Raw genomic sequence first — 25322 nt, forward strand, 5'->3', positions numbered from 1 at the left:
CCACATCAAAACATATCCATCTGCCACATTTAATTTCTTTGAGTACCCTTTGGCTTACTTCCTTCAGGTAGTGGAATCTGTTTATATAAAGAACAAGTATGACATTTTCTTATAATTTACTTGGCTTGTTGCCAAGTAATAGGGAAACCGTCCTTCATACCTTTGCTATTATTAATATGGTATTTCTTATAAAATTCTGGAGCTTCTAGGACATTTCCTAGCAATAGCGGATCAGTTTCATCATTACCTTATGTTAGAGGGCCTGGTAGTCCTGTATGGGATCTGATATATGTGCTATATAAGGGATGATTTCTATTCCTGATTATTTCTTATAATTGAATAAATAACAGAGTTAATTCTGAATCATCTGAAATAAGTAAAATGCTTTCAACATGCAAAAGCAAATCGTTCCTCATATTGAGTTTCAGTAACTGTTTTAAAGAAGTTCTGGAAAACCTTATAATACACTATGAATACTTTTTTTTTTACTGAATCATAAGGACTTTGAGACACTTTACTTATTTTTCCTGACTTATAGCCTGTCTTTCCTTCTTTATTTGCATCCATATAGAATGTAGGGGCTCCAGAAATTGGTGTTTCCTGTACAATGTGAAGAAGAGTTTGATTAGTTCTCTTTATAAACTGAAGTCTCTTGCTTTGGAGATATTTGTTGCTAATTTCCCCCAAAAGAAAATTACTGCAAGCTCTTTGCCAATTTTCATTTTCTGAATATGAGACAATTTCACCATTAGTTAAAAAGTACTACAATTTCTGCTGGGTCTGTTCCTATTAATTGATGAAGTCTTAACTTTCCTTTCAGAATCAATTCAGAAACCTTTTCTGCATAGTTCCTTAATTTTTTTTCTCTGTGTGGTAAAACAAAATATGCCCATTCTTTTTAAAATTTTATTTTATTACTTTAAAAAATACCAATCCAAATAGCTACTCCTCCCCACTCCCACTACATACCCTCCCACCCCACCCCCTCCAATCCTAAATGAGAGCAAGGCACTCTGCCCTGTGGAAAGTCCAAGGCCCTCCCTACTATATCTAGGTTGAGCAAGGTATATATTCAAAGAGAATGGGATCCCAAAAAGTCAGTACATGCAGTAGAGACAAATTCCAGTGCCACTGTCAGTGGCCTCTCAGTCTGCCCCAACTCTCAACCACATTCAGAGGCACTAGTTTGATCCCATTCTTGTTCACTCCCAGTCCAGTTGGAATTGGTGAGCTCCCATTAGCTCAGTTAAACTGTCTCAGTGGGTGAACTCCTCATGGTCATGACCTCCTTGCTCATATTGTCATTCCTTCCACTCTTCACTTGGACCTTGGGAGCTCAGTCGAGTGCTCCAGTGTGGGTCTCTGCCTCTGTTTCCATCTGTTGTTGGATGAAGGTTCTATGGTGATATTTAAGATAATCATCAGTCTGACACAAGGCAAGTCCAGTTCAGGCATCCTCTCCTCTATTGCTTAGGGTCTTAGCTGGAGTCATCCTTGTAGATTCCTAGGAAATTTTCTAGAGGCAGGTTTCTTGCTAACCCCATAATGGCTCCTTCAATCAAGATATCTCTTTCCTTGCTCTCATATCTGTCCTTCCTCCATCTCTACTATCCCATTCCCTCAAGTTCTCCTCAACCATCTCCTTCTCCCCTTCCTTCTACCTCCACTCCCATGCTTCCAATTTTGTCAGGCGATCTTGTCTGTTTCTAGTTCCCAGGTAGGTCTATACATGTTTTTCTTTGGGTTCACCATATTACTTAGCTTCTCTAGGATCATGAACTATAGGTTCAATGTCATAAGTATCCACTTATGAGTGAGTACTTACCATATTTATTTTGGGGGGGGGTCTGGGTTACCTCACTCAAGATAGTGTTTTCTAATTCCATCCATTTGCATGCAAAATTCAAGATGTCATTATTTTTTACCGCCGAGTAGTACTCTAATGTGTAAACGTGCCACACTTTATTTATCCACTCTTCAGTTGAGGGGCATCTAAGTTGTTTCCAGGTTCTGGCTATTACAAATAATGCTGCTATGAACATAGTTGAATAAATGCTTTTGTAGTATGATTGAGCATCTTTGGGTATATTCCCAAGAGTGGTGTTGCTGGATCCTGAGGTAGGTTGATTCCCAATTTTCTGGGAATCTGCCACGCTGATTTCCAAAGTGGTTTCACAAGTTTGCATTCCCACCAGCAATTGATGAGTATTCCCCTTACTCCACATCCACTCCAGCATAAGCTATCATTAGTGTTTTTGATCTTAGCCATTCTGACAGGTGTAAGATGGTACTTCATAGTTGTTTTAATTTGTATTGCTCTGATAGCTAAGGAAGTTGAACATGTTTTTAAGTATCTTTTGGCCATTTGAAATTCTTCTGTTGAGAATTTTCTGTTTAGTTCACTATACTATTTTTAATTGGGTTATTTAGAATTTTAATGTCTAATTTCTTGAGTTCTTTATAAGAAAAATATTCTAAGATAGTCTCTTCTCTCCATGTACAAATTTCTGTAGGAGAATATGTAGATGGTACTAAGACCAGGATACAGTCAATCTCTTGCTTCAAGCAATCCACGTGGCATCCAGTAATTTCTCTTCTACCAATGCCAATTCTTTCTCAGCCTCAGATGATAATTTTCTTGGACAACTTAAGTCCTTATCACCTTGTAAGATTTGAAATAAATTACTTAGTTCTTGATTTGTTAATTTAGTTTTGGGCTATACCCAGTTAATATCTCCCAGCAGTTTTTGAAGAATCATTAAGAGTTCATTAATTGATCTCTCCTGATTTGTACTTTCTGTCATTGAATTTTCTGTAAACCTATTTTATATCCTAGTTAATTAATAGAATCTCCTCTTTGTATTTTTTTTGAGAGCAATTTGTAGTCCCTAGCAAAGCAAAATTTTCTTTACCTCATTAAAAATTTTTTCTAAGAAATCCAAGTCTGAATCAGCTAGTAAGATGTCGTCTATATAATGGTAAATTATAGATTCAGGAAATTGTTTGCAAATAATTTCCAGTGGCGATTGTACAAAATTTTGGCGTAAAGTGAGGCCATTTATTATCATTTGCAGAAGAATTTTTCACTGATACCTTTTACCAGGCAGAGAATTATTATAAATATTCACCATGAAGGTAAACTTTTCTTTATTCTGTTCTTGTAAAGGTATAGTAAAAAAAGAATTTTTTCAAGCCAATTAGTATAATTGAAGGCAAAAGACTTCCAAGCTATAAAGAGCCCACTGACTTACTTCATTTATGACTCTTAAATCTGTTAATGTTCTCCATTTTCCAGATTTCTTTTTAATAAAAAATATAGGTGAATTCCAAGGATTGATTGGTTCTTCAATATATTGAGCATTTAGCTGCTCCTGTACCAGCTATTGTAGTGCCTATAATTTTTCTGATTTCAAAGGTCATTGTTCTATCCATACACATTTATCAGTTAACCATTTTAAAGGTATATCTGTTAGTACCCTTGAAGACCACCAGCTGTTGTGCCCTGTTTATGTATAACCTGAAAAGGCATGTATCTGTTCTTGATAATACCTTTTGATATTTCTCTCAGAAGCATTCTTTGTTTATAGTTTATTCCTGAGGTTGGAGAAATGCTAATCTGTGCTTTCCCTTGCTGCAACAAATCATGTCCCCATAAATTCATTGTTAGCTACATATGGTTTTAATTTTCCTTCTGGCCTATGCACTTGACCCATCTTACATTTTGTTTTCCCTGAGATAAAGTTCCAATTCCAAGAAGCTGAACTTTTACATCCTGTAGAGGTCAATCTGGATGCCAATATTTTGGTGAAATTATTGTTACATTTGTACCTGTTATCTATTGACCCTTCAATTGTAATGCTTCTTATATGTATTTTTGTTTTATCACCTGAAGCTATTCTGTCTTTAATTACATCTAAAGCAGTGTGGCTTTTAACAATTGGTATTAAATCTTTTAATTGCTCTGTGGATGAGTTTGTCTGATGCTCATAGGGAATGAGTGAGTCAAGTTTGATATTCAACCCTATAGGAGACCCCTCAGGGTGTTTACCAATGGCAAAGGGTTACCTTTGCTGTCCCTTGAGCTGTATTCATTAACCCAGTGCTGGCCTTTGCCAAACTTTTTGCATAGTTCAGTAGGCTGGGGCCTTCTATTTGGATTAAAATATTGTTTCTAGGAACATCTTGCATATGATTCCTTTTCAAATGACCCTGTTTACCACAATTAAAACATCCAACATTTTGAGTTTTCTTAGAATTTCCAAACATTACTTCTCCTATTAAGGTACCATCGTAAGCATGAGATCCAGTACCAGCTGAATTTCTAATCCATTAATCTATGGGTGGTAATCTTGCTTCTGAAGGTCTAATTACTCTTTTTGCATTCTGAAGTAGCATTTTCAAAAGTCAAAGATTCAGTTGATTTTTCTCTAACTTCTGGATCTGATATCATTCTATTTACAGCTCAAGTCAATCTTTGTTTTAAAAAAAAAGTAAAGTGAAAGATTCTTTTGGGCCTTGTATACCTTTAGTAAATGACTCAATTCTCTTTCGTAATTCTTCAACCCTGACCCCAGTATTAAAGCTGCTATATGACAGAGCACCAAGGAGTGATCATCAAATTTAGACTGTCTGCAAATCAGCACAATGACCTTCTCTGATGAGCTGGTTTGGGAAATTTCTGTACCTCTAGCCCTATGGTTTGGTTCTATTTCCATTGTAACTGAGGGCCAGCTTCCAATATTGCTGTAGTTAAATCTTCCCAGTCTTTTGGGACAATTCTGTTTCAAGGTACCCATAAATTTAACATCGGCTTCACTTAGGGTGAATGCGTACCATATGACAGGACCGCTTCTTTAAATCTCATCAATCTAAAACTTCTACAGGATTCTAGTTACCTTCTACATAGCCTTGTGGATGTCTGTCATCTTGATCATTCTTTTAGAGTAAATGGATAAACTAAAGTTGGTTTTCTAATAACCTTAGCCATTCTTCTTCAATTTCATAATGCAATGGTGTGGCAAGTTCTCTAAATTCCTATATCTGTTTCTGAATATTTTTTTATTTTCATAAGTATTTCTTTCTAAGACTTGTGTCTTATCAGTCAGAATGTCATTATTTTCATTAATAAGTCTTGCTAAGGTTTGTATCTCATCAGTGTTAAGTCTCTCTATAGCTTGCATCTTATCAATAGTCAGTTTTTCTAAGGTTTGTATCTTATCAGTCAATTTTTCATATTTGTCATACTCATCAAACCATTTTAGGAATAAAATATAAATCACTAAACTAATAATAAATTAAATTGGTGTTTTGTCAATCCTAGCGAAGTGATTTATCCCTTTATTTATTTATTTATTTGCATTTATAAGCCATCCATAGTAACACAAAACATGGTCTTAACTCCCTGCATTGTGGTATTTCTGATTTTTAACATGAGAAAAATAACTTCCCCCTTTTTTTTATTAAAAAAAAACAAAACAAACCCTAATTTCCCCTTTAGGAATTCCTGGCTGTCTCACCATAACAGCACCAACAGAGCTATGCATGGTGGGTGGAATCAGCTGCAGTGTTGATGTTTGATTGTGCCTGCAGGGAGGGTTGGAGCAGCAGGGTGCCCTGAGCCATGCTAATTGCACATGTAGGCCTTGGGCCACTGTGGCTGTTCAGGTGCAGTGTGGGAGGGAGGGTGAGCCCTAGGAGATACCCTCTTGCCTGGGACACAGCATTGAAGAGGACCAAGCTGCCTTTTACTGGTGGGGCACAGCTGATCTGAGGATACCTGCTCATGGTACAGCCTGAAGGACAGAGCCAGTGGGCAGTGGGGTACTTTGAACTGGTGCTCTTGTGACTGCTTAACTGCCTAGGTGTGATCTTAGGCAACATGTTGGATACCAGATAAAGTGTTTACCTAAATCGTTCTAGTGTTAATAAAAACTTGGGAGCTAGCAATTGAGATAAAAACCTGATAGATCCAAGAAACAGTGGAGGATCGATCAACTGACCTTATTCTCTACATTTTTCCCATCCCAAGGCCCCAGAAATCTACACTCAGCCCCTCCTCTCTTCCTGCCACTCTCTATTTGACTTCCTCAGTTTTCCAGCAACTCGATTTCTATTCCTAGTCAGCCAGTCACTGATTCCATGTGTGATTCACGGTGGACTTATTGCCACAGCAGTGGGATGGAAGTGCAAATCAAATCATTCTCCTGCAACAATCTTCTGTTTTCATACTGCAATAATGAGCTTATCCAGTGCTCTCCTAATAAACATCTGGTTGTTATATTCCTGACTTCCATCCAGTGCGTGCATAGAGAAAATGGTGGTTCTCAACAGGTTTCTCTCCAAGGGCCTGTTGATCAGCCCATATCGTTCTCCCAGTAGTACAAAATACAAGTTGTTAGTATTCTTTTCATCTACAGCATAATGTAAAACATTTAAGCATTTTTTTTAAAAAATGTGAATTTCTAGCAAGGGAGTGTTGTTTGGTACATGCCTTTAATCCTAGCACTTGGATCCTAGACGGATCTCTGAGCTCTGAGTTTGAGAGCAGCCTGGGGTACACAAAGAAACCTTGTCTCAAAAAAAACAAAATAAACAAAAAGAATTTAAAAAAAAAAAGGAGGTTTCTAATGTGTAGCACAGAAATACAATGATTTAGAAATCTTCTATTAAAAACTGTGCACTTAACCCAGGTTGAATTATACACAAAACAGTATAAATGACATGCTAAGGGTTCTGATTGCAGTAAACTTTCAGTTCCTTTTATGGGGTGTTTATGAGAGTGACTTTCATGCTGTGGTCCGACTAGTCACAACAGTGGCTATTTCCCAACAGAAAGTCCAAAAAATGCAATAGTTGTTCAGTTTGTGAGGCTGTACATATCAGCTGACTTCAGTATACACTGGAACACCAAAGAATTTGATTCTATTATCAGCTAAGGAATACATCTGCAGCAGGATAGGTAAGCCAGTGAGAGGGGGACAGAGGTCAAGCATCCAAAAAGCAAAAATGTCCTTCTTTAATGTCCTTTTACATAGGCTCCCACTAAGGTGTGGCCCAGGTTTAAGGTGGGTCTGTCCTCCCTCAAATGGTTCATATTGAGGGGTGGAATAGGGGAGTGGAAGTCTTCCAACCTCAGAAGATCTAGGCTTAAGACTGATCTTCCCACCTGAAATGATCCAATCAAGAAACTTCACAGGTGTGCCCAGCTCCTTGGGTTTTTGTTGATGCCATGTGTATTCTAGTTGACAGCCAAGATTAGCTATCACACAAAGTCAGGACCTTTCCTTTATTCTGTCCAGACTCCTTTACTCCATATGTTGGCTCAATTCTAATCATCCTGGCTGTGGTGCATCTTGTTTTTGAGAATTTGCAGAATGTTCTTTGTTGCTATTAATTTGTGTGAGACTTATGATGCATGTTTCTTCGCACGTAGTGACTAGTAAGAGCATATCTCATCAGTAACAGAGCCTGAATCTGAGCTCCACTCTAGCTCTCATTCACACTGTGACTGCAGCAAGTTATTTGGTCTCCTTAGGCATCAACTACTCTCACTTTTTAAAATATTTATTTATTTATTATTCATACAATATTCTGTCTGTGTGTATGCCTGCAGGCCAGAAGAGGGCGTCAGACCCCATTACAGATAGTTATGAACCACCATGTGGTTGCTGGGAATTGAACCCAGGATCTTTGGAAGAGCAGGCAGTGCTCTTAACCTCTAAGCCATCTCTCCAGTCCAACTACTCTCGTTTTTATAATGATGATCTTTCATAAGAAAAGACTAGTGGATTGCTTACATAGAATTGAGAATAGCTTCTTGTACAGTAAACTGTTAATAGTAAACATTTTTCATTTTTCCTTGTGATAATTCATAGGAAAAACAAAATCCTTTAAATCTATTAAATTATTAATAACTAGAGAAACCAAAAAGCTTTCTCAGTGTAACTAGAGAGTTCAAGGTGTCAAAGAGATAGACGACTGCCATAAGAAAAGGACCTAACCATGCTTTTTTGTGGCTCTGTACTCAGAGTGAAGAATCATCTTTCTCAAGAAGACAGCAATGACCCATTTATATAAATTTTTTCAGTAAAGCACTGGAATTGTCCAGTTTTATGGAACAATCCTGGCCTCATCAAACCAAGAAAAATGACCTAATAGTTCTTTTCCATCTCTAGCGTTGATGATTATAATTTTGGAGCATCTGTTACAGATAAGTGGCAGCCATGAGTTCAGGGAGATGTAAAATTGTGCAGTTGGTGGCCTGCCAGTTCTTCATTAGGAACATTTGAGCTGGTTAAGCAAACCTAAGGAGAAGGAACAGTTTTTATTTGCAAATCCCACAGTGGTCTTCTTGTCCTTCTTATGCTGTGGTTTTGTTAACTGTTATTTTTTTATTGCCCTTTTATGTTAGCCTCTTTCCCCAAGAAAGAAAAAAGAATGAAAGGAGGTGGGACAGAATAATAAAGTAACAAGGCCTAATGACTATAGTAATTTTTATTTTAAGTTAAGTCATGTTTAATTTAAATTTAAGTTATGGAGATTCTAACAAGCTGGGTCAGTCTCTACTCTGAATTCAAGTTAGCATTTCTCTCTCTCTTAGTAGTCAAAACAAAGCTCAGAAAACTCTTCCATTCCTTTAAAAAAAGATTTATGATTATTTTCTGTTGCCTGAGATTTCTGACCCGCCTGGTCGCATAGCTGTTCAATCCCAAAGAAACACACAGAGGTCTACATTAGTTATAAACTGGTTGACCTATTAGCTCAGGCTTCTTATTAACTGTTTCTTACATCTTAAATTGGCCCATTATTCTTGTCTATGTTAGCCACGTGGCTTGGCACCTTTATCTATGAGGTGTTCTCATCTTGCTTCCTTTGTATCTGGATGACAACTACAGACTGTATCTTTCCTCTTCGCCGAATTCTCCTGTTCTGGTCACCCCACCTATACTTCCTGCTTGGTTTCCTGCCTATATTTCTTGCCTGGCTTCTTGCCAATCAGCATTTTATTAAAATACAAGTAACAAATCTTTCCATCAGTCAGCTGGTGGATCTGTGCTGGTTACTTCTTCTTTCTCCTTGTTGATTCAACTTTTGGGTGTATACTTAATAGGCTTTTTTTTCTCCACCTTCTACAACCTTACCTATGAAAGTTTTTTAACTTACCATTTAAATTCATAACATAAAAATTTAAAGTTAATTGTAGTCATTCAGAAAATAGCATAATCTAGTTGAAATTAAATAAGACATTGCCAATGTTGGGTAAGAGCTTAATAAACAATTAGGATTTTATAGATGCTGTCAACTACAGGTGAAAAGTACAGTACTATAGGATCACTACAGATGTATTTAGAACACTCTTGGGCTTTGTTTTTCCACCCTAGTGTTATTTATATAGGCAGCACTTAAAGTGCTCTGTGCATTTGTGGGTTCCTTTTCCACAGAAAGTTAAATACCAAGTGCCTGCACCACCTTCCAGCAAAGGAACAGGCAATATTAAACTCTCAGACTGTGACTTTTAAGCCATAAGTAAAAGTGCTTGCTGCCAAACCTGACAACTTGAATTCAGCCTCTGGAACTCACATGGTTAAAGTTGTCATTTGATCTTCTGACAAGTGCCATACATGCACACAGACAGATTTTTAAAGGAACAGATGTGTGTTCGCTAAAACAGAACAATACAAAGAAAATTAGCATATCCTCTACACAAGGATGAAATACAAATTTGTGAAGCATTCCATTAAAAATAAAAGAAGTATGAACAAATTCCACTAGAAAAATAGATATGTCAATGAAAAGTAGGGGGGGAATTACCAATAAAATAAGGCATTAAGTTAACAAAGTAAGAGAAGGAAATGAGAAAAATATATTCAGAACTATCTGAAGAAAATAAACAGAAGGGAAGGACATAGCTTTCGACAGTAACCCTGAATGTAAGTAGTCTTAATTATTTACTGAAAACACAGACTTGCTTAACAAATAGCATGATCAAACAGAATGCTCCCTGTAAGAAACTCATTTCACATGTGAAAACAAAAACAGAATGAATGAATGAAAGTAAGCAGAATCCCTACTGCATATTGATAGTCTTTCTTAGGGTATCTATTGCTGTGACCACAGCAACTCTTATAAGAAAAACATTTAATTGGGTGACTTGCTTACAGTTTCAGAAGTTTAGTCCATTATCATCATGGTGGGAGCATGGTGGGGAGCATAGTGGCATGCATGCAGCAGACATTAGACTGGCTACATTTTGATCAGAAAGCAACAGTAAGTGGATTGATACACTGGGAGATACCTGAGGATAGGAAACCTCAAAGCCTGCCCCACACAATGATACACTTCCTCTAACAATGCCATACCTACTCTGACAAAGGCACACCTCCTAATAGTGCTACTTCCTATGAGATTATAGGGGCCAATTACATTGATCAAAGGGACATTTGTTTATAAGTTTATGCCCCCAACTGTTGAAGTACCCAATTTTATAAGAAACAGTCATACAAATAAAGAAATTTAACCTTCACTGTAATAGGGGTCATTTTAATACCAAGAGCAACCCTTTGCAGAATTAGAGGAAAAATCCTAAAATTGATATGGTAGCACCAAAACTATAAATGCCTAAAGAAACCTAAGTGTGGAGCAGTACTGCAGGCATAATACAGTTGGCATAAATGAAGACATGAAGCCATGAAACATTAAGGGGATTTGACTCAGAATATCTTCAGGACTCAATTCTCAATAAAGGTGTTAAAAATACATGTTGGAAACTGGGCGTGGTGGTGATGCTTGTCTGCATTTAGGAGGCAAAGGCATCTCTAAGTTCAAGGCCAGCTAAGCCTACACAGTGAGCTGTTGTCTCAGAACAGTTTCCCGTGTAAAGGTGTGGCACCTGGTGGGTTCAACATGCCCCAGTGGAAGGCCACATATCCAAGTGTATAAGGGCAGCACTAACTGTACTTCATTTTTTTAAGGAATGAAAAAGGACAGAAAGTTAGGTTGGTGCGGAAAGGGAATGAATATTGTATGTGAAGTTTTCTCTGTCTCACCAGCCAGTTTCCAAATAACTGCATAGAGGTTTATTATTAATTACAAGTGCTCAACTAATGTCTCGGGCTTTCTTTTTAGCTAGCTTTGTTGTTGTTGTTGGTTTTTGTTTTTGTTTTCTGAGTTTTTTTGAACCAGGGTTTTTCTGTAGCTTTGGAGCCTGTCTTGGAACTCACTCTGTAGACCAGACTGGCCTCAAACTCATAGAGATCCAGCTGCCTCTGCCTCCTGAGTGCTGGGATTAAACCACCAACAACTTGTACTTCTCTTCTTGCTTGCTCTGCATCTCATGGCTTCTCCTCCTACTTAGCTCTTCTTCTCCCAAGCATTATCTCTACCCTATAAATCCTCCCCTAGCCATGAGCCAATCTAGTTTTTATTAACAATGATTGCAACACATCTTCACAGTGTACATTAGGATTATTCCATAACATTTCCCCCTTTTATTTGATTAAAAAGGAAGGCTTTAACTTTAACATAGTAAAATTATATACAACAGAAACAGTTATCAAGTAGGAATTACAGTTGCAATATCCAGTCCATTTGTATTTTCCAAATTAAGGAAAATAGTCTATCATTTATCTTATCTTTTTTAGTTTAAAATTTTATACCTAATTTACCATTTATCATTTAACTAAGGAAAATTTTAACTGTGACTCTTTAGTTTTCAGCTCCATCAAAGACCCCAGAAGGGTGATATTTTACCTAATGACAGGGACATCTGATTGCTTGGAGAGCCCGCCAAAGTTCTGTAATGTTGAAGCATCCAGCATTGGCCTGCAAGCCTAGTATATCTGACAGACTTATTTTTTTTTTTTTGAGACAGGGTTTCTCTGTGTAGCTTTGGAGCCTGTTCTGGAACTTGCTCTGTAGACCAGACTGGCCTCAAACTCACAGAGATCTGCCTCCCAAGTGCTGGTATTAAAGGTGTGCACCACCACTGCCTAGCTCTGACAGAGATTTTTGAGGAGCAGGAAATTTTGAAGGACTGCCCTACACTGTCTTGGCAAAGTTTATCAGTTGCTTTCTTTTGCATCCTGCTGGTGCAGTTTGTATAGAATACTGCCAGCAATTGAGGCAAGGGCTGTTTCTTTGTCCAAATGACTAGCTTTTGCCATAAAGAATGTAAACTCCATATGGAGTTCTTTGATGTCTATCATCTTTTTAATTCAATTGATGCTGCCAGGAGCATACATGTCTCACTGTCATGAAAAACTTTAGGGTATTAAACATATTAAATGCTATATTCTATAGGTTTTTGAAGTGTTTCAAGACCATTTATCTATCTAAATGTATCTGTTTAACCTTGAAAATATACCTAATATGACTACAAGATTATTATAGATGACTATTGGTCTATATTTCTTAAGTATACATTACATTTTTAAATGAGCTGTATAAACACAATACCCCAAAGAAGAGTAGAAATATACATATAGTATAACAAAATTAACTTTAAATTTTTATCAGTAAACCAAGATTTGTACCAATGTAAACTATTTTGAGATTAATAGTTGTTTCTTGGATTATAGCAGATTTAGTAATCTACCCTTTTTTCCAATCACTTTCTTATCATATCCTTTTTTTTTCTTTAGAGAGAGATCTTTGAATTCTTTTGTTTAGCTTTTTTTTTTACTATGACCAATATAATTCATAATCGGCCTCCCTTAACAACGACAAACATTCATAATCCATTGAGTAACCAAAACCCATCTATACCCTATCTCTTGGGAATGTGAGTGTCATTCTTCAGCCTACTTCCTGTTGTGTGTGGGTGCTGTTATCTTTAGGGAAACCTTTAGAAAATCAAGATAGTTGTTAAATCTTGACTGGAATAGTTTGTGAGGTTGGACCATCTCAGTTAGCAGACTTGAAGCTGTCAGAATTTTGAGGAGTCTGTAACAGATGTATTTTTACATGCTGGATCACCTGGTCCATCTGTTTTCATTGGTGTCTGGTCTCCTTGTTCTGAAAATACATAAACTTTAAAGGTAACATGCATTTTTGTGTTAATAGAAGTATAGACTCTGCTGTACACAGATTAGCCTAAGATGATTTTTTTGTTTTATGTATGGGTAGGTGACATATATGTTATGTGTTTTGCCATATTTCTAGGTTTATTTCTTTATGTCTTTAGCCAGAATTTTCAGGGTATTTTCCTTGATCAAACCTGATCCATATCAACCTAGAATGAATACACAACCTCTCATTTTCTGTGGAAGTAAAAAACATAACCTCTTTCCCAGTGTAACATCTTTTGACTTTCATTTTGAAGTCTAGACATTTCCAGCAATTTTCATAATCCAGGGTGTCTTAGCCGCTGTCATTCCTTCAGTAGCCATCAGGAAAATCTAAAGACAGCACAATAGCATATAGAATCCAGATTCTCTTGTGTATTTCCCATCTTTTATTATTTTTTATTACTTTATGCCTTTTTTAAGGACTTTGTGACTATTTATACTCTTTCTCTTCTCTCTCCCAAGCCTATGTGTTTTTAAATATACTGTAACCCATTTAGAGGGTTTTTCTACCTGGGTCTGTCTTTACTGAGCATCTATCTTGTTTTTTGATTGCATGAGATAAATCTTAAACTGTTATGTCAACCACTGACACTGCTCAGCTTAGTGAATGGCACCAGTATGTGGTGGTTGTCGACTGGCTTCATCCTGCTTCTGTTGAGACAGACATCTCTGTACTGCAGCTACAGTGAGACTATGAGACTAGGGAGCTATGCTATGTGTTTTTGGAGCCTTTTTAAAGCTTTTTCAGGTCTTATGTGGATGTAGGTACTGAATGCCTAGGTACCATTTGTAGGTGGAGTTTTCTATCCTGCTAGACAGTTCCCAAATAAGCACACAGAAACTTATTATTGATTATAAATGCTCAGATAGCTCAGGGTTGATTTTAGCTAGCTCTTAAAACTTAATTAACCCATTTCTATTCACCTATGTGCTGCTCCAAATCTCGTTAACCTCATATATGTACTTCCCATCCTGCTCACTCTAATTGAGCCTCAGGGCATCTCCTCCAACTCTGCCCTTCTTATCAGCATTCTTTCTGCCCCAAAAATCCCCCCAGACATCGGCCAATCAGCTTTTTATTTTTATTTTTTTTTTATTTTTCCATTCTATTATTTACACTTCTTTCCCTCCTTCCAATCCCCTCCCGCTCCCCCACACTCTCTCTTCCCTCTCCCACCCTGCTTGAGAGAGGGCAGGGTACCCTGCCCTGTGAGAAGTCCAAGGCCCTCCCCTCTACATCCAGGTCTAGGGAGCTGTGCATCCATATAGACTAGGGTCCCAAAAAGCCAGAACATGCCTTAAAAACAAGTCCCAGTGCCTTTATCAATGGCTTCTCAGTCAGCCCCCATTGTCAGCCACAATCATAGAGTCCGGTTTGATCACATGCTCATTCAGACCCGGTCCAGCTGAATTTGGTGAGCTCCCATTAGAACAGGTACACTGCCTCAGTTGGTGGACCAACCCCTCTCTGTTCTGACTTCCTTGCTTGTCTTCTCCCTTCTTCTGCCTTTCAGCTGGGCCTTGGAAGCTCAGTCCGTTGCTCTGATGAGGGTCTCTGTCTCTGTCTCCATCTGTCGCCGGACGAAGATTCTATGGTGATATTCGAGATAGTGGGGAAAGGCCAGTTCAGGCATCCTCTCCTCTGCTGTCCAAGGGCCTAGCTGGGGACATCCCCGTGGACATCTGGGATCCCCTCTAGAGCCAAGTCTCTTGCCAACCCTAAAATGGGCCCCTTAATGTAGGTATCTTCTTCCCTGCTCCTATATCCGCCCTTATTTTTTTAAACAGAAAACAAACTATCTTTTTTCATTTTATATACCAATCCTAGTTCCCACTCCCTCCTCTCCTCCCATCCCCTCCACTTTACCCCACCCCATCCCCTATCCACTCCTCAGAGAGGGTAAGGCACATTGCTTTTGGGGAAGGTCCAAGCCGCTCCCTACTATATCTAGGCTGAGCAAGGTATCTATCCAAAGAGACTAGGTTCCCAAAAAGCCAGTACATGCAGTAGGGATAAATCTGATGCCACAGCCAGTGGCCCCGCAGTCTACCCCAACCATACAACTGTCACCCACATTTAGAGGGTCTAGTTTGGTCCTATGCTGGTTCTTTTTATGTCTGGCTGGAGTTGGTGAGCTCCCATTAGCTCAGGTAAGCTGTTTCAGTGGGTGTTCTCATCGTGGTCTTGACTTCTTTGCTTATATTCTAACTTCTTCCATTTCAACTAGACCTTGGGAGCTCAGCCCAGTGCTCCATTGTGGGTCTCTGCCTCTGTTTCCATCAGCTGCTGGATGAAGGTTCTATGATGACATTTAAGATACTCATCAATATGACTACAGGACAAGGCCAGTTCAGACCCCCTCTACACTATTGTTTAGGGTCTTAGCTGGGGTCATCCTTGTGGATTCCTGGGAATTTCTCTAGAGCCAGGTTTCTTGCTATCCCCATAATGGCTCCCTCAATCAAAATATCTCTTTCCTTGCTCTCATCTCTCTCCTTCCTCCATCTTGACTATCCTGTTCCCTCCAGTTCTCCCCTCTTCAGGTCCTCCTCCTCCCCTCTCCTTTAAGTTCCCCTCCCCATCGCCTCAGCTTTTTATTAACAATGATCGCAACAGTGTACAGAAGGATTATTCCACAGCAGGATATGGCAGTAGTGAGGAGCTGGTTAATATGGTCAAAACACATTTTACAACATACTCAAAGAACTAACTTTAAAACAAGAGAAAAGTATACTTTGGATAATGGACAGTTTCTTCAATATTCACTGCTGGGGAAACTGGATATCCACATGTGGGAGGTTGAAACTAGATGCTTATCTGAATCTTTTAAAACGTTGTGACTATATAAGACTTAAATATTTGAAAATACTGAAGCAAAACACTTCAGGATACTCACATAGGCAAAAATTTCCTGCATAAGATTCCAAAAGTACAAGAATCAAAAGCAAGAATCGATCACTGGAATTACATCCAGAGATTCTGCACAGCAAAGGAGATGAGTAAAGAAGACACATACAAAATATATCACAGAGGATTCAAATACATAGAGAGAATCCCATTTTACAGTTACATTAATGATAATAGGTAAAATGTGAGATAATGGGAAAAGGCAGTTGCATGTCTTTATTCTTGCAGTAAACTAAGAAACCTAGGAAGCAACCAGTAAAATATTCAGTATGTTACCATGGCATATTGTACAATAAATTTAATAGAAGTTTTATTCAGTGTTCACATATGAAATTCTCGGTTTATTTTTAGAATATCTTTTTTTTTTGAAACTCTGATGAACTAGGAGTATGTAGCCCATGGTGAATCAGTCAAACCTTCAGACACATATTTATCCTCCCAGTTTATATTTTGAAACATGGTCCTAATCAGAAAACACAGCAGACTTCTGTGAAATCCAACAAGCAGAGTAGGAAATGCACACTGCCACAGCAGCCACAGCAGGCCGAGGGCAGTGTGGAAAAGAAAGAGTAATTCATGTTACTTTTATTTTTGAACATGCAGGGGTTTTTCTGGCTAGAAATTCTGTTGTCTTTGAGAGTTGGATGGTTAATGGCTAGTAGTGACAACAAATATTCTTGGCCTTAAACGTAGCTTCAATTTTACAGGTCTGTCTGCGGAGAATCAGCAAGAATTACCTTGCTTCTCTAGGTCTCTAGTAGGGTGTGTTGTCCCTAGCTTAGTATTGTACTTGTTGTGCCCTTCCCTTTACTATACCTCTACCCTGCCCTTCTCCCTTGCCTGCCTTGCTTATTTTCTTTATAGGATTGCTATTTGTGACTCATATTTCAAATGTGTAAACCTCAAGATTTCAGATTGCTTTTATCTAATGCTGACACCTGGAATTAAGATTTAAATTTGTAAGAATTAATGAGAATAAGATAGTTCTCTTAGAGAAACAGCATTGATTCAGACATGGATATTTATTTTAGTAAAAGACAGGTGCTATAAACCCTCTGCCCTCCCTTCCTTTCCTTCTTCCTGTCTCTTTCCAGCCTCCCCTCTCCCCTTTCCTTCCCACTTCTTTCTGGGTTTCAGTATGTGACCCTCACTAGCCTGGAACTCACAGAAATCTGAATGTTAGCATTGGACAAATGCACCACCATACCCAGCAAGAAACGTCACATCATGACTTTCTCTACTGCTGCATGAACGATTCTCAAGTCCCATTTAAATTGCATTCTTTTTCTCTTTGGTCTTTGAGAGTGGTAAGTACAGGTCCCATTACTGACCTGAGTAAAGTATTACTCAGACAGTATTGAGAACACAAACTGTTTAAAACATACATCTTTTCTCCCTCTCTCTCTCTCTTTCTTTCTCTCTCTCTCTCTCTCTCTCTCTCTCTCTCTCTCTCTCTCTTTTTCTTTTTTCTTTTTTTTTCTTTTTTTTTTGGTTCTTAGACCAGGCTGGCCTTGAACTCACAGAGATCCGCCTCTCTCTGCCTCCCAAGTGCTGGGATTAAAGGCGTGCACCACCGCCCAGCCTAAAACACGTTTTCTAAGAAAGTATTCAGGAAATTGTTTCCCACTTTCTTTGATGCCATGCTCCGCCCCCCACTCTATGTGCTGGAATACAGTTCGCAAGCTTTGGGCAAGGGGCTGGAGGTTGAGGAAACATACCCAGAGACAATCACTGGTACAAAGGCCCTCCTTTAATAGCACCATGAAGGCTTAAATACCCAGCAGTCAATGGCCAACAGGTGAAAATCCCATCCTCTGATCCTCTAGGCAAGGCACAGCTTTTAGTAACTTCAGTTAGAAGGCTCTAGCAGGGAAGAGCAGCTGAAGGCCAGGACTCCAATTGGTCCCAACACTTTGAGAATCTAAATCTAGTTATTTTACATGTATGTTTGGGAACCTCCAGAAGTTCCATGCTATAATCAGTCATCCATGGTTTTTTTTTTTTTCCTAGATACATTTCTAACTTGTTTGGTACTTTTTATCTCTAATTGTCAAGACAGCCTATTCTAAATTGTCTTAATTTTCTCCTTTTCAGTTTTTGTTTGTTTAAACTGTTGTATCTAAGAACATTTTCTATAATTTTACCTGTGAAAGCTCTTCCACCTTCTTTATTCTTATGGCTCACACCCAATCTTATTTACTACTTTAAAAAATTATTTTAATTTTTTTGTATGAATGTTTTGCCTACATATGTTAAACATGTTACATACATGCAGTACATCACATGCATACAATACCCTGGGGCCAGAAGAGGGCATCATACCCTCTGGAACTAGAGTCAGCTATTAGGTGGATTCTAAGAACCAAACCGTGGTCTATTGCATAAACAGCAGGTGCTCTTAACTGCTGTGCTGTCTCACCATCTTCAGCCCACTGTTTTTGGACATTCTGCATGCTTCAAAATTCTGCTGAGGATTGTGGGTAAAACATTCATTTAAATACTATTTCACATGCTTTTGAAGAACTCACACTCTTGCAGGCACACAGTGTCTTGTGAAGAGTGATCCTGTTACACATCAAATCACTAAGTTTTGTAGTTGGATATAAACTAATAGCCATGGTGAATAAGAATAGCTTTCGTTAAATCTTCTTGGAAGATATAATGCTTTTTTAATGGAATTTCCTATATATGTTTGTTTGTGTTGGGCTTATGTATTATATTATAATAAAAATCACATATATTACAGTTGATATTCATAGATTTTAAAAAATATACTGGGGATATTTGGCATAGAGAAAATGACTTCGTTTAGTTTTCCTTATGGGAAGCCAATCATACGACTATCCTAACATATAAGGGTCCCTGTGTGCCTGAGTCAGTTTGACATCTCAGTACAGATTTCCACTCCCATGTTGGTGATTGTGATAGTTCATGGCTGCTGTATTTACTGTTGTAAGTTCCAGTGTATGGCAGAGTGAACCTATCTTCAGGGTCCTTTGCCAGAGCCATCTGGGTCCTTTACACTTTTTTTTTTTAATGATACTGGCTAGTTCTTTGAAGACGTCCTTAGGAGATTTTAATAGTTATTTGTGTTGATTTTACAGACATTTCACATTACATTTTTAGGGAAAAAGACTGTCATCTTTTGTAGTAGCTTCAAGTCTTACCATCAACTGCATCTATTTAGTAAGCTCTCCATTGTGCCTTTACCTGGTGCCTTCCCGTTGCTCACAGTGAAGGTACCTTTCAGGGAAATCCTTGGTGGCAGGAGCATGCGCAGCTGTTCACACTCCATCCACTGCCAGAAAGCAGGAAGGGATGAAGGCTGGTGTTTTACTCACTTTCCCTTCTTTATTTAGCCCAGCATCCCGCCCATACAGTGGTGCTGCCCATATTTGGGGTGTACCTTCCCATCTGTGAGCTCAGTCCAGAATTTCACAGTTGTGCAGCCTCAGCTGATTTTAGTTCCTGTCACATTGGCAGTATTAACCATCACAGTGACTTTCATTAACAGCTCGTGTATTTTGCTCAGCAACATTCTTAAGTATCTGCTTGGTTTATTCCTAAATAACCTCATTTGGTCCTGTTATGACAATTTTTTCTTTAAATTTTCTAATTATGTTACTGTAGTTTGTAGAAAATCGGTGTTGAAAACTTGATGTGAGAAAATGAGAATGTAGTTCAACTGGCAGCATGCTTGTCCAGCATGCTCAAAGCCCTGGGGTTGGTCCCAGCAACACATTCTTTTAAAGGTTATGGTAACACATGCCTATGACACCCCTCAAAACAGACAGAGAGACAGACAGGCAGACAGACAGACAGACAGACACACACACACACACACACACCCCTCTGTGATGTCCCAACATACAGGAGGTGAAGGCAAGAAGATTAGAAGATCAAGGTCAGTTAGTGAGTTTGAGATCAACCTAAGCTAGAGACTGGTGTCTCTAAAGAGGACACAGCCACCAACAGAAATAAACGCCTAATATCGTTTTGTCTGCCACACTGCACTTTGTTGGTTCTCTTTGTGTGAGCGAAACAAGTTATTGTAACAATGTAATGCCAAGCTTAGGACAGAACACTGCAGTCAAATTTTAGTTCTCACTTGCCACATAAACCAGTGTTCTCATTTGTGTTTTTTGTTTGTTTTCCTGCTGTGCTCTGCCTGCAGGCTTTGCACTAGCAGCCTCATCCCTCATCCTCACAGGTATTGGGGTTACTGGTTCTTTATAACATTCCTGCCCTAATGCTGTTATTATAATTACTGATTATGACTTACTTTATTTTTTATGGTTATGATTCTTCTGATTTGTTTACATATATTTAGTCTATTTGTGTGTACATATGTTTGTGTGTGTATTCACATGTGTACATGTGCCATAGTTTGTTTGAGAAGGTCAGTGGTCAACTCATGGGAGTCAGTTCTTTTCCTTTTCACCATGTGGGTTCTAGAGATTGAACTCAGGTCATCAGACTCAGCAACAAGTGCCCTGGCCCTCTCTACTAGCCATCTACCATACCAAAGGCTTAAATTTGTGCTTTATTTGCTGCTTTTGTTCCTGTACCTTGTGATTATTACCTTTTTCTTATTATTCAATGTTATCAGAGGTTTTCCCACTTTGTTTTTTCCAAAGAGGCAAATTTGAGTAGTTTTGACTGTTTATTTTTTCCTCCATTGATTTATATTTTATTATGATTTCTGTTCTTATTTGTTCCACACAATTCTGTGAGCCCCTATTCCCCGATATGGGTGCACGAACCGCAAGCTTGGAACAATATCCTAGGAGTTAAAAACAGACACACACACACACACACACACACACACACCCCTACACAGAGACCTGGATCATTTGCCCAAAAGGTAAATGTCAACTTTATTCAGCGAAATTCCAGGTTTAAATACTTGGGGGCCAAAGGAGGAGAACCCCCTCCCATCCAGGAGTGAGATCAAGGTGTTGGTCACCTGGCGCCGAGTAACAGGAGGAACCGGGTGGGGGGCTCAAGCTAGCTGCAGTGACAGACGTGGTAGGTGCCACTGTGAGAACCCTTCTTTGCAGGTGGAATTACCATGCCAATAGAGGATAAGGCTCTCTACTCTCTATGCTAATTCCCCTAGCCGGTGGAGCCAGCAGAGGAGATGGCAGGAAGCTGGACTGGTTGGGTAAACAGTCCTGCATAGCACCTCGAGGAGCCGGGAAAGGCCTGGGATCCAACACTTATTGTCTTTTTTCACTATGCTTATTTACTCCAAGTTACTTAAATATCTTCAAATATAATAGACACCTATAAGCTATTTACTCGTGTGTGTGTGTGTGTGTGTGTGTGTGTGTGTGTGTGTGCAGATTTAGTTGCAGCAGGACCTGGTCCCTCCTCACTGCATTAAGACTGAGGAAGGCATCCCACCATAGAGAATGGGATTCATAAAGCCAGCTCATGCACCAGGGATACGTCCTGGTCCCACTGCCAGGGCCCTTCAGATAGACCAAGTGACAGAACTGTCTCCCATATGCAGAGGGCCTCGTTCAGTCCCTAGAGGCTTCACAGCTGTTGGTTCATGAATCCCCAAGATTGGTTCAGCTGTCTTGTAGATTTCTTCATCCAAATCTTTCATTTTTAGTGTATATATGATCTGGGATTTAATGGAAATGGGGGAGAAAGATTTGTTACTGATTTTACAATAGTTTATGTTGTCGTTTTGCTTTTGTGGTTTTTTTCCACATTGTGATGAGGAAAAATGAAAATTGTTAAATGAAAGCAAAGGTATCATAAATACAACCACAATACAGACTTTTTAACCCACTTGGCAGGTATACAGAGGGACATTAGACTTGGCTTTGAGTTTTACTCTTCTTGTTGCTTTCTTGGATGTAAGAAATTTTTTTCAATCAGGTGGGGATGGCGCACACCTTTAATCCATCCCAGTACTTGGGAGGCAGAGGCAGGTGAATCCCTGTAAGTTAGAGGCCAGCCTGGTCTACAAGAGCTAGTTCCAGGCTACGCAGGGAAACCCTGTCTCAATAAATAAATAAATAATAAAAATAAAAAAGAATTTTTTTTTTTAGATGTCCTTTTTTCCTACTTTCTCTAACCTCCTCTTCTCAGTGTCTGCTAGGACAGACTGAGCCACATGGCCAAGTCATGGGGAGTGGAAGTAGGGTTCCCTCTTGACATAAGACTCATCCGCCGTAAAACTGGTATCAGAGATGGAGTCTTTTGACCAATCTCTATCAGTCTCTGAAGTCCAGAGGTAGACTGTTTTTGAGGCACATCATGGAAGAGATGGATGCATAAAAAAGCCTTGGAAGGCAAAAGATTTGGGTGCTGGTTAGATGCCCACAAAAATCTCTACAAGTGCCTCCTATCTGAGGGTTCCTAGATCATCAGCTTTTGGGGTGTAAAAAAAAAAAGAATAGCAAGCAGTAGCTGGAGAATTTGATTCGTGTATCCTATTAGGAAGAGCTTTGCTATCTACTCATTGAAAGAATTCTATTTCTTCTGGATTTTACACTGTATGGTTGTTGTTGTTGTTTTTAAATGACCCCCAAAGGGAGTGGCACTGAATGGGAGGTATAGCTTTGTTGGAGAGGTATGGACTTGTTGGAGGAAGTGTGTCACTGTGGAGATGGGCTTTGAGGTCTCATATATACTCAAGTCACTTCCAGTAAGACAGACCTCTACCTGTTGCCTGTGAGTCAAGATGTTCCTGCTGTAGCACCTGTGTGCTGTCTGCCTGCACACTACCTTGCTTCCTGCCGTCCTAATAGGCTCAACCTCTGAACTATGAGTGAGCTACCACAATTAAATGTTTTCCTTTGTAAGAGTTGCTATAGTCATGGTATCTCTTCACAGCAATGGAAACCCTAACTAAGACACAATGTGAGGTCTTGTTTTCTGTTGAAACTTCTATTTCAGGGTACCTGTTCAGCTAGCTCTCTTTGACTGAAATATACATGCATACACATCTCCAACTCCTTTAAAGTGCTTTTGTTGCTATTGAATTTTTCTTTTCCTTACAGAGGATGATCAGTTTCCCCTGATTGTGAGGGACTTCCTCGACTTCCCATATTAATTTCTGTGTGTGAAACTCTGTATGTATCTTTTATATATTGCGATTTCTCACAATTATTTCTTTCCTACCAATAGCCTTTGCTGTGGACACCTAGGACCCTTGCTGCTTTAGTGTGCTCACAGCAAGTTTTTCTGGTGTTCTCTGTCTTTACAAATAGAGCCAACATTTGTGACTTTCTTTACTATTCAACAGTTTGATTTGGGATTCCTCTCTGTATACTGGGAATACCATTGGTTAATAAAGAAACTGGCTTGGCCTGATAGGGTCGAACAAAGCTAGGTGGGGAAAACTAAACTGAATGCTAGGAGAAAGAAGGCGGAGTGAAAGAGAGAATCCATGTAGTCTCACCAAAGACAGACACCAGAACTTTGCCCGGTATGTCACAGCCTTGTGGTGATACACAGATTAATGGAGCTGGGTTAAATTAATGTATGAGAGCTAGCCAATAAGAAGATAGAGCTAATGGGCCAAGCAGGGATTTAATTAATACAGTTTCTGTGTGATTATTTCAGGGCTGAACAGCCGGGAACTAGCAAGCAGCCCTTCAAACAACAGCAGTTAGATCCATCTTTTCTTGTCTTAAACCCTGAACTTCCTCCCTACTCTTTAGCTAGTAAGACCTGGAACTCAGTTTTTATCCACCGTGAACCATTTCGCTTCCACCATCATTAGTGCCCTAACTCAAGCCCTTTCTGCTTGTTGGTGCTTCTGACTCAGCTGGTGCTTCTGTTTGTGCAGGTACTGTGCTTTTGCCTTTCAGAACACACGGGGGGGAGGGGGGGCTTTCTATGATTGCTGAGTTTACAGTGTCTTTTAGAAATTGAAGTTCCAAGCTAAAGTAAATTTATTTTCTTTGTAGGTTTTTCCCTTTCATTTCCCTTTTTGTTATTTTTTTTTGCCTTAAGCATCCATTGTATGAGTTTGTTTCCTGCATTTTAGATAAAATAGCTGTTGTAAAAATTTTCCCATTACTTATGGGATGAGGTAAATTGCATCGTCTATGGACAACAGTTTCATATGGAAAAGCAACAAAAAGACAATGATGAAAGATGGTTTTTCCACTCCTCATTTTATTTCTGAAGTGTTATTTTGTGCTCTAAGATTCTGTAAGGCTTACTTCTGCTTGAAACTTTTTCCTTTACTTAAACTTTATGGGTCTTGTTGAATAATTTATTTATTCAGTGTTCTTTAAAGAAAAAGTCTCTTAGTGTTCCCAGACTGCTCATAACGTCCAGCTCCTGTTGCTTTGGCTCAGAGTTCCAGTATACCTCATGATAAACACCTTCGTATCTCATTATATCTTAAACTCTGGACACTCTAGGAACAGGCTTGTAGAGGGAGCATACTGTGCTATTTAAATGAGCCATGACAAGCCTGGGAGTGGAGCTCACTGCTGGGAAGTAGACCAGGTGGCATTAAAGGGACCATTCCATGTGGTAATTGCTTAACACATTAATATTGAAGTAGAACTGGCAGCCTAAAGGAGCAGTCCTCTTGTAGCTTTCACTTCCTGGGAGCAGGAACAGTAATACAAGGCTTGCATATTTGCATCATGCATATCATAGTGTACAGAGGACATGACTTTTTATTTCTAGGTCTAGTTGTTATATTAGCTTATCAACAAGATTACTGTGATTAAACCCCTTAATATTTTAATTCTGATGCCATGGAGATAAACTGAACTATTATGAAAAAGCCTTATTGTGATAAAACAATGTGCTATGGATCTGACCCATTCGGAAGATTTGTTGACAAGGATGGGTCTTCTTGTTACATCAGATCTATGGTAACTTAAATTTGTTAATTATTCATCTTATGGTTATTCTGTCTGTTGCAATGTATCCCAGTAGTTACAGAAGACTTGCAAGTTGGTATTCAAATCTCATACAAACAAAAGAACTACATATGGTTACAGTTGGGCGATTTTGCACTCAGATGTCCCCTTCCTAGCAGACATTACTCTTGGAAGTGGTGGTGGACTTCTGGAGCAGGAACAGCCCTGGAGAGGTTTCTCCATGCCATTGCTCATGGTGTTCTCTGTCGTGAGAAGACGGCTGCTTTTGCAAACCTCAGCTCTTATCAAATTCTCTAGGTTATCATGAAAAGAAAAATAACATTAACTTTTTTTTCTGGAAAATAACTGTCCACTCAGTTATTTTGAACTAATAAATAAAAAATCATTAAATTTAAGAAGCATTTTATGAAATAACTTGTTTGTGATTTTACTCTTGGTTAACATGTATTTTCTTCTTCCAATCCCTTTGTCTTTCTGGTGGTG

General features: G+C 38.9%; 1 protein-coding gene and 1 pseudogene across 9 annotated transcripts in view; both read left to right on the forward strand.

Moving 5' to 3' along the window:
- Erc1 (ELKS/RAB6-interacting/CAST family member 1) overlaps positions 1-25322 on the forward strand; it is a 361368-nt gene that overhangs the window by 206405 nt on the left and 129641 nt on the right. The gene's annotated exons all lie outside the window — the stretch shown is intronic.
- Positions 9645-9743, forward strand: LOC125407105 (U6 spliceosomal RNA; annotated as a pseudogene).

This window comes from Myodes glareolus, chromosome 3, assembly GCF_982192425.1.
Source record: "Myodes glareolus chromosome 3, mMyoGla1.1, whole genome shotgun sequence".
In the NCBI taxonomy this organism is placed as follows: domain Eukaryota; kingdom Metazoa; phylum Chordata; class Mammalia; order Rodentia; family Cricetidae; genus Myodes; species Myodes glareolus.